The sequence below is a fragment of the Oncorhynchus keta genome, chromosome 17, assembly GCF_023373465.1.
Source record: "Oncorhynchus keta strain PuntledgeMale-10-30-2019 chromosome 17, Oket_V2, whole genome shotgun sequence".
Taxonomy (NCBI): Eukaryota; Metazoa; Chordata; class Actinopteri; order Salmoniformes; family Salmonidae; genus Oncorhynchus; species Oncorhynchus keta.
In genome coordinates, this window is record NC_068437.1 from 37,590,843 (window position 1) to 37,601,973 (window position 11,131).

Below are 11,131 nucleotides of genomic sequence, written 5' to 3' on the forward strand. Positions count from 1 at the left end.
CCGCTTTGAGGACAATAATCAATCAATCAATCAAATTTTATTTATATAGCCCTTCGTACATCAGCTGATATCTCAAAGTGCTGTACAGAAACCCAGCCTAAAACCCCAAACAGCAAGCAATGCAGGTGTAGAGGAAAGGCACGGTGGCTGGAGATTATAAAAACTCCAAGATGTTTAAATGAAATGGCCAAAACCTGAAAGGAAGAAACCTGGGGACAGAGAGGAACCGAGAGAGAGAAGAAAGAGAGAATTTGAGGCATATGTGGGGTGGTCAGTCCTCTTCTGGCTGTGCCGGGTGGAGATTATAACAGAACATGGCCAAGATGTTCAAATGTTCATAAATGACCAGCATGGTCAAATAATAGTAAGGCAGAAATAATAACAAGGCAGAACAGTTGAAACTGGAGCAGCAGCATGGCCAGGTGGACTGGGGACAGCAAGGAGTCATCATGTCAGGGTAGTCCTGGAGAACTAGAGAATGCACACTTAGATTCACACAGGACACCGAATAGGACAGGAGAATTACTCCAGATATAACAAACTGACCCTAGCCCCCGACACAAACTACTGCAGCATAAATACTGGAGGCTGAGACAGGAGGGGACAGGAGACACTGTGGCCCCATCCGAGGACACCCCGGACAGGGCCAAACAGGAAGGATATAACCCCACCCACTTTGCCAAAGCACAGCCCCCACACCACTAGAGGGATATCTTCAACCACCAACTTACCATCCTGAGACAAGGCGAGTATAGCCCACAAAGATCTCCCCACGGCACAGCCCAAGTGGGGGGGGCGCCAACCCAGACAGGATGACCACAACAGTGAATCAACCCACTCAGGTGACGCACCCCCTGCAGGGACGGCATGAGAGAGCCCCAGTAAGCCAGTGACTCAGCCCCTGTAATAGGGTTAGAGGCAGAGAATCCCAGTGGAAAGAGGGGAACTGGCCAGGCAGAGACAGCAAGGGCGGTTCGTTGCTCCAGAGCCCAGACTACACTCAATCATATGTCCCACTGAAGAGATGAGTCTTCAGTAAAGACTTAAAGGTTGAGACTGAGTTTGCGTCTCTGACATGGGTAGGCAGACCGTTCCATAAAAATGGAGCTCTATAGGAGAAAGCCCTGCCTCCAGCTGTTTGCTTAGAAATTCTAGGGGAGGCCTGCGTCTTGTGACCGTAGCGTACGTGTAGGTATGTACGGCAGGACCAAATCAGAGAGATAGGTAGGAGCAAGCCCATGTAATGCTTTGTAGGTTAGCAGTAAAACCTTGAAATCAGCCCTTGCTTTGACAGGAAGCCAGTGTAGAGAGGCTAGCACTGGAGTAATATGATCAATTTTTTGGTTCTAGTCAGGATTCTAGCAGCCGTATTTAGCACTAACTGAAGTTTATTTAGTGCTTTATCCGGGTAGCCGGAAAGTAGAGCATTGCAGTAGTCTAACCTAGAAGTGACAAAAGCATGGATAAATTTTTCTGCATCATTTTTTGACAGAAAGTTTCTGATTTTTGCAATATTACGTAGATGGAAAAAAGCTGTCCTCGAAATGGTCTTGATATGTTCTTCAAAAGAGAGATCAGGGTCCAGAGTAACGCCGAGGTCCTTCACAGTTTTATTTGAGACGACTGTACAGCCATTAAGATTAATTGTCAGATTCAACAGAAGATCTCTTTGTTTCTTGGGACCTAGAACAAGCATCTCTGTTTTGTCCGAGTTTAATAGTAGAAAGTTTGCAGCCATCCACTTCCTTATGTCTGAAACACATGCTTCTAGCGAGGGCAATTTTGGGGCTTCACCATGTTTCATTGTAATGTACAGCTGTGTGTCATCCGCATAGCAGTGAAAGTTAACATTATGTTTTCCAATAACATCCCCAAGAGGTAAAATGTATAGTGAAAACCATAGTGGTCCTAAAACAGAACCTTGAGGAACACCGAAATTTACAGTTGATTTGTCAGAGGACAAACCATTCACAGAGACAAACTGATATCTTTCCGACAGATAAGATCTAAACCAGGCCAGAACATGTCCGTGTAGACCAATTTGGGTTTCCAATCTCTCCAAAAGAATGTGGTGATCGATGGTATCAAAAGCAGCACTAAGGTCTAGGAGCACGAGGACAGATGCAGAGCCTCGGTCCGATGCCATTAAAATGTCATTTACCACCTTCACAAGTGCCGTCTCAGTGCTATGATGGGGTCTAAAACCAGACTGAAGCATTTCGTATACATTGTTTGTCTTCAGGAAGGCAGTGAGTTGCTGCGCAACAGCCTTTTCTAAAATTTTTGAGAGGAATGGAAGATTCGATATAGGCCGATAGTTTTTTATATTTTCTGGGTCAAGGTTTGGCTTTTTCAAGAGAGGCTTTATTACTGCCACTTTTAGTGAGTTTGGTACACTTCCAGTGGATAGAAAGCCGTTTGCTATTTTCAACATAGGAGGGCCAAGCACAGGAAGCAGCTCTTTCAGTAGTTTAGTTGGAATAGGGTCCAGTATGCAGCTTGAAGGTTTAGAGGCCATGATTATTTTCATCATTGTGTCAAGAGATATAGTACTAAAACACTTGAGCGCCTCTCTTGATCCTAGGTCCTGGCAGAGTTGTGCAGACTCAGGACAACTGAGGTTTGGAGGAATACGCAGGTTTAAAGAGGAGTCCGTAATTTGCTTTCTAATAATCATAATCTTTTCCTCAAAGAAGTTCATGAATTTATCACTGCTAAAGTGAAAGTCATCCTCTCTTGGGGAATGCTGCTTTTTAGTTAGCTTTGCGACAGTATCAAATAGGAATTTCGGATTGTTCTTATTTTCCTCAATTAAGTTAGAAAAATAGGATGATCGAGCAGCAGTAAGGGCTCTTCGGTACTGCACGGTACCGTCTTTCCAAGCTAGTCGGAAGACTTCCAGTTTGGTGTGGCGCCATTTCCGTTCCAATTTTCTGGAAGCCTGCTTCAGAGCTCGGGTATTTTCTGTGTACCAGGGAGCTAGTTTCTTATGAGAAATGTTTTTAGTTTTTAGGGGTGCAACTGCATCTAGGGTATTGCGCAAGTTTAAATCGAGATCCTCAGTTAGGTGGTTAACTGATTTTTGTCCTCTGGCGTCCTTGGGTAGGCAGAGGGAGTCTGGAAGGGCATCAAGGAATGTTTGTGTTGTCTGTGAATTTATAGCACGACTTTTGATGGTCCTTGGTTGGGGTCTGAGCAGATTATTTGTTGCAATTGCAAACGTAATAAAATGGTGGTCCGATAGTCCAGGATTATGAGGAAAAACATTAAGATCGACAACATTTATTCCATGGGACAAAACTAGGTCCAGCGTATGACTGTGACAGTGAGTGGGTCCAGAGACATGTTGGACAAAACCCACTGAGTCGATAATGGCTCCCGAAAGCCTTTTGGAGTGGGTCTGTGGACTTTTCCATGTGAATATTAAAGTCACCAAAGATTAGAATATTATCTGCTATGACTACAAGGTCCGATAGGAATTCAGGGAACTCAGTGAGAAACGCTGTATATGGCCCAGGAGGCCTGTAAACAGTAGCTATAAAAAGTGATTGAGTCGGCTGCATAGATTTCATGACTAGAAGCTCAAAAGACGAAAACGTCATTAAAATTGAAATTTGCTATCGTAAATGTTAGCAACACCTCCGCCTTTGCGGGATGCACGGGGGATATGGTCACTAGTGTAGCCAGGAGGTGAGGCCTCATTTAAAACAGTAAATTCATCAGGCTTAAGCCATGTTTCAGTCAGGCCAATCACATCAAGATTATGATCAGTGATTAGTTCATTGACTATAATTGCCTTTGAAGTAAGGGATCTAACATTAAGTAGCCCTATTTTGAGATGTGAGGTATCATGATCTCTTTCAGTAATGACAGGAATGGAGGTGGTCTTTATCCTAGTGAGATTGCTAAGGCGAACACCGCCATGTTTAGTTTTGCCCAACCTAGGTCGAGGCACAGACACGGTCTCAATGGTGATAGCTGAGCTGACTACACTGACTGTGCTGGTGGCAGACTCCACTATGCTGGCAGGCTGGCTAACAGCCTGCTGCCTGGCCTGCACCCTATTTCATTGTGGAGCTAGAGGAGTTAGAGCCCTGTCTATGTTGGTAGATAAGATGAGAGCACCCCTCCAGCTAGGATGGAGTCCGTCACTCCTCAGCAGGTCAGGCTTGGTCCTGTTTGTGGGCGAGTCCCAGAAAGAGGGCCAGTTATCTACAAATTCTATCTTTTTGTGAGGGGCAGAAAACAGTTTTCAACCAGCGATTGAGTTGTGAGAGACAATTACTCGATGCCGACACATCTTTCTAGCTGATATGCACGCAGAAGCTATGTTGCGCTTGGTGATCTCTGACTGTTTCATCCTAACATCGTTGGTGCCGACGTGGATAACAATATCTCTATACTCTCTACACTCGCCATTTTTAGCTTTAGCCAGCACCATCTTCAGATTAGCCTTAACGTCGGTAGCCCTGCCCCCTGGTAAACAGTGTATGATCGCTGGATGATTTGTTTTAAGTCTAATACTGCGGGTAATGGAGTCGCCAATGACTAGAGTTTTCAATTTGCCAGAGCTAATGGTGGGAAGCTTCGGCGTCTCAGACCCCGTAACGGGAGGAGTAGAGACCAGAGAAGACTCGGCCTCTGACTCCGACCCGCTGCTTAATGGGGAAAACCGGTGCCACTGACACGGCCTGCAACGAAAACATGCGGACTCTCCTTCACTGCAGCTGAGGTGAGTAAGACATTTAAACGTGTTAACCCTCGCAAGGCTGCAGGCCCAGACGGCATCCCCAGCCGCGCCCTCAGAGCATGCGCAGACCAGCTGGCCGGTGTGTTTACGGACATATTCAATCAATCCCTATACCAGTCTGCTGTTCCCACGTGCTTCAAGAGGGCCGCCATTGTTCCTGTTCCCAAGAAAGCGAAGGTAACTGAGCAAAACAACTACCGCCCCGTAGCACTCACTTCCGTCATCATGAAGTGCTTTGAGAGACTAGTCAAGGACCATATCACCTCCACCCTACCTGACACCCTAGACCCAATCCAATTTGCTTACCGCCCAAATAGGTCCACAGACGACGCAATCTCAACCACACTGCACACTGCCCTAACCAATCTGGACAAGAGGAATACCTATGTGAGAATGCTGTTCATCGACTACAGCTCGGCATTCAACACCATAGTACCCTCCAAGCTCGTCATCAAGCTCGAGACCCTGGGTCTCGACCCCACCCTGTGCAACTGGGTACTGGACTTCCTGACGGGCCGCCCCCAGGTGGTGAGGGTAGGCAACAACATCTCCACCCCGCTGAGCCTCAACACTGGGGCCCCACAAGGGTGCGTTCTGAGCCCTCTCCTGTACTCCCTGTTCACCCACGACTGCGTGGCCACGCACGCCTCCAACTCAATCATCAAGTTTGCGGACGACACAACAGTGGTAGGCTTGATTACCAACAATGACGAGACGGCCTACAGGGAGGAGGTGGGGGCCCTCGGAGTGTGGTGTCAGGAAAATAACCTCACACTCAACGTCAACAAAACTAAGGAGATGATTGTGGACTTCAGGAAACAGCAGAGGGAACACTCCCTATCCACATCGATGGAACAGTAGTGGAGAGGGTAGCAAGTTTTAAGTTCCTCGGCATACACATCACAGACAAACTGAATTGGTCCACTCAAACAGACAGCATCGTGAAGAAGGCGCAGCAGCGCCTCTTCAACCTCAGGAGGCTGAAGAAATTTGGCTTGTCACCAAAAGCACTCACAAACTTCTACAGATGCACAATCGAGAGCATCCTGGCGGGCTGTATCACCGCCTGGTATGGCAACTGCTCCGCCCACAAAGGCTCTCCAGAGGGCAGTGAGGTCTGCACAACGCATCACCGGGGGCAAACTACCTGCCCTCCAGGACACCTACACCACCCGATGTTACAGGAAGGCCATAAAGATCATCAAGGACATCAACCACCCGAGCCACTGCCTGTTCACCCCGCTATCATCCAGAAGGCGAGGTCAGTACAGGTGCATCAAAGCTGGGACCGAGAGACTGAAAAACAGCTTCTATCTCAAGGCCATCAGACTGTTAAACAGCCACCACTAACATTGAGTGGCTGCTGCCAACACACTGACACTGACACTGACTCAACTCCAGCCACTTTAATAATGGGAATTGATGGGAAATTATGTAAATATATCACTAGCCACTTTAAACAATGCTACCTTATATAATGTTACTTACCCTACATTATTCATCTCATATGCATACGTATATACTGTACTCTATCTATATCATCGACTGCATCCTTATGTAATACATGTATCACTAGCCACTTTAACTATGACACTTTGTTTACATACTCATCTCATATGTATATACTGTACTCGATACCATCTACTGTATCTTGCCTATGCTGCTCTGTACCATCACTCATTCATATATCCTTATGTACATATTCTTTATCCCCTTACACTGTGTATAAGACAGTAGTTTTGGAATTGTTAGTTAGATTACTTGTTGGTTATTACTAAACTGTCGGAACTAGAAGCACAAGCATTTCGCTACACTCGCATTAACATCTGCTAACCATGTGTATGTGACAAATTTAATTAGATTTGATTTGACATGATGTCCTATGAGTGTCATCTGATGAAGATCATCAAAGGTTAGTGATTAATTGTATCTATATTTCTGCTTTTTGTGACTCCTATCTTTGGCTGGAAACATGGCTGTGTTTTTTTGACTTGGCGGTGAGCTAACATATTCATATGCTGTGCTTTAGCTGTAAAGTATTTTTGAAATCGGACACGATTAGTAGATTAACAATAAGTTTCTTTCATTTGCTGTATTGGACTTGTTAGTGTGTGAAAGTTACATAATTCTAAATAATATTTTTGAATTTCGCTCGCTGCCTTTTCAGTGGAATGTTGTCGAGGGGTTCCGCTAGCGGAACGCCTCCCCTAGAAAGGTTAAAGCATGGTTCAATGTTGACATTTAGAGAGCTAATCAAGATAGAATCTGAGAGATCTCACCTTTTACGTATCTCTGTAGCAGTTAGCTCTCATTTTGTCTGGGCACTGCATCAGCCAGATGAAGCAACTGCACATTTAATCTTCTTCCCCATCCCCTCTTGTCTTGAATCTACAGGGAGCAAGCCTGTTCTCCTCAAAACATTATTAGCCAACTTGAGCAGAGATCTCATCTTGCTAACTAGCAAAGCCAACCAACTACACATCAAATATACATAGAGCAAATCATTTTCTAAAATAATTTTAGTCTCAACCAAATTACAAGTGCATAGCTTTATCTATTCCTCTGTTACACAATTTAATAACCACTAGATACAGGCTAACCAGAAACGCTCTAATGCTAGCTAGTTAGCAAGCCATGTAATGTCAATAGAAAAGAGGCTAGTTAGATAGCTAGCTAGCATTAGCTTTGTAGTGGTTATGCTATGTGGAAACACTCATTTTAATTATTCCCTTCATCTTCTTCACACCGACGCCTTGTTGTAGCTTTCAAATTCTGTGAATAGCATTTAGCTAGCTACAAATGTTTCCAATTTGATCCATATTTAGCACAGTGGGAAGTGTGCTTCCAGACCGGAACCCTGTGAAACGCGAGAGCTTGTTCCAGAATGACAACACCTCACCTGATTGGTCAGAAGAAAAAGCCCTGTCCACCAGAGCTTGTATATTTCTCTGCTGCTTGGTGGCAGAATTTGTTTTTACAAATGCAAAACTTTTGCCTGAAGTTAGTCGCTAAATTAGTGCCAAAACTCTGGGCGCACAGATTCGACATCTGCAAATTTAGTTTGAATTCACAGAGGAATATTCACCAGTCACAAGTTTAGTAAATTTAGTCAATATTCATTCTCAAATTCAGCTGCATGCTTGAAAATCTTATTGAATTTATTCACATATCAACTGACATGTTTGCAAATGTTGTTGTATTTATTCACACATCATGTTATGTACTTGCAAGTGTTGTTGCATTTATTCTCAAAATAAATTGGGTTTTTTTGCAACTACAACACAGATTATATAGGTGCAACTAATATTTTACATGTTCAGGTCACGTTTTACATCAGGGATGGGAAACTGGCAGCCCACCTTTAGTCTGGGTCTCAATTTACTGTTGAGAGTTAAAATAATAAAATACACAATTCAAAATTTGATTGTGCATCAGCAATCACTCAATTAGCAATTTATTTTTAGATTGGTAAATTGGTCTAGTGGACAGCTATCTGAACTTGTAGTAAGCATGGTCGAATTACAGACCGGGTGGGGCCCATTGATCATCAGTGATCATATTAAAAACGGCAAACATTTGCCTCCACCCTACAGCAAAATGTGTGGAGTTGCAGACCCACGAGCCACTGTGGCCCCTCATGATGAGTTCTGTTTTCTTGTGGCCCCCACCCCCATCAAAGTTGCCTATCTCTGCTTGACATGCTTGTACACTTAAGGCACTATTTTACCTTCATATCATCCTTTCAAGGAACCAGTTCTCTGGCAAAAAAAAAAACGAAATTGATCTGAAACACTGATTAAAGGCCTACCTAACAAAGATTAAAGATCTTGATACTAATTACATAGCTATTACACAATAATTGAGACAGTATGAAGCCTGCAGTACGTAGCCTTCTCACACTTAATATTTCATTTGTAGAGTAATACGTGTAGAGTTTCAGCACTTTCTCAAACACTCTGGAAAAAATTAAATAACATATCAAATGGCTGGACTGAGGCATTCAGACTGTGTCTAGATGGAGCCACAAGAGGTCAGTAGTTGTACATTTATGAGCTCGCAGACAATGCCATTGCCGATACCCCTTTAGCGTTTTCATTCAGTCTTGTGTGTGGCATATATTATACTTTCTGCCTATTTATAGCTTTTTGCTGTAGATTGATGTTGAAAACAGTTTGTGGAAGGACTAACATTACGTTGCTCTTAAATCTATGTATTTTTACGTTGTAGTTACATAAACAGATAGTGTAATTTGCCTACACATTGTGTAGAAGTCTAGATGTATGTGTTCTTGTCCTCTTTATTTTATATGCTTTAAGTGCCACTATCTGTAAATGTGACATTTTCTCTCAAATGAATTGTCCACTCAATAACATCTAGAAGACACAAAAGTGAGACACGCTTTGTTGGAATCCTGAGAATGTGGTATGCACCAATCCAATAGAAACACGTTTTGCTAAATGAATTTCACTGATCCCATAGTATAGACCAAGGGTCCCTACCCAACCCTGTATCTCACTGGCACCTTGATTCAAGCCTGTCCATTAGCTCAATTTCATAGCATATCTGTGAAGATAAGATTACTGTACACTACTAGTCACCCAGATATATTCCAGTTAAAAGTCTATAGGCAGACTACATCAGAAGAAGTTCTCTGATACAGTAAACTGTGTTTGTGGTAATTAGAACATGTAATGTGCAATCTTGACTGACTCAATCATATGCAGTATTAAATCAGTGCCTTCATGGCAGACTTTCAATAGTCTTCTGTCCTGTCAAAATGAGGGGCAAAGCTAAGCAGATAACTGCGGAACTATTAAGATACTTGTTTACTGATCGAGTTTATAAAGATGATCAGAATCAGCTGCAGACTTTGAGTATTAATGTCCCCAGACTACATGAATCATAGACTTATATTAAATATCATATACAGTGCCTTTGGAAGTATTCAGACCCTTTGACTTTTTACACATTTTGTTACGTGCAGCCTTATTCTAAAATTGATTTTTTTTTTATCCTCTGCAATCTGCACACAATACCCCATAATGACAAAGTGAGGAGAGGTTGTTAGAATTTTTTGCAAATGTATTAAAAATAAAAAACTGAAATACTGTCTTGGCCTGAATGCCAAGCGTCATGTCTGAAGGAAACCTGGCACCATCCCTACTGTGAAGCATGGTGGTGGCAGCATCATGCTGTGTGGATGTTTTTCAGCGGCAGGGACTGGGAGACTAGTCAGGATCGAAGGAAAGCTGAACGGAGCAAAGTAGAGAGATCCTTGATGCAAACCTGCTCCACAGCACTCGGGACCTCAGACTGGGGCGAAGGTTCACCTTCCAACAGGACAACGACCTTAAGCACACAGCCAAGACAATGCAAGAGTGGCTTCAGGACAAGTCTCTGAATGTCCTTGAATGGCCCAGCCAGAGCCCGGATTTGAACCAGTGAGAACATCTCTGGAGAGAACTGAAGATAGCTGTGCAGAGATGCTCCCCATCCAACCTGACAGAGCTTGAGAGATGAACCCGATTGAACATCTCTAGAGAGACCTGAAAATAGCTGTGCAGGGACGCTCCTGAGAGATTGAAAGAATCTGCTGAGAAGATTGGGAGAAACTCCCGAAATACAGGTGTGCCAAGCTTGTAGCATCATACCCAAGAATAATCAAGGCTGTAATCACTGCCAAAGGTGCTTCAACAAAGTACTGAGTAAAGGTTCTGAATACTTATGTACAGTTGATGTTGGAAGTTTACATACACCTTAGCCAAATACATTTAATCCCAGTTTCACAATTCCTGACATTTAATCCTAGTCAAAATTCCCTGTTTTACGTCAGTTAGGATCACCACTTTATTTTAAGAATGTGAAATGTCAGACTAATAGTAGAGAGAATGATTTATTTCAGCTTTTAATTCTTTCATTACATTCCCAGTGGGTCAGAAGTGTACATACACTCAATTAGTGTTTGGTAGCATTGCCTTTAAATTGTTTAACTTTGGTGAAATGTTTCGGATAGCCTTTCACAAGCTTCCAACAATAAATTGGGCGAATTTAGGCCTATTCCTCCTGACAGAGCTGGTGTAACTGAGTCAGGTTTGTAGGCCTCCATGCTAGCACACGCTTTTTCAGTTATGCCCACAAATGTTCTATAGGATTGAGGTCAGGGCTTTGTGATGGCCACTTCACCACCTTGACTTTGTTGTTCTTAAGCCATTTTGCCACAACTTTGGAAGTATGCTTGGGGTCATTGTCCATTTGGAAGATCCATTTGCGACCAAGCTTTAACCTCCTGACTGATGTCTTGAGATGTTGCTTCAATATATCCACATAATTGTCCTTCCTCATGATGCCATCTATTTTGTGAAGTGCACCAGTCCCTACTGC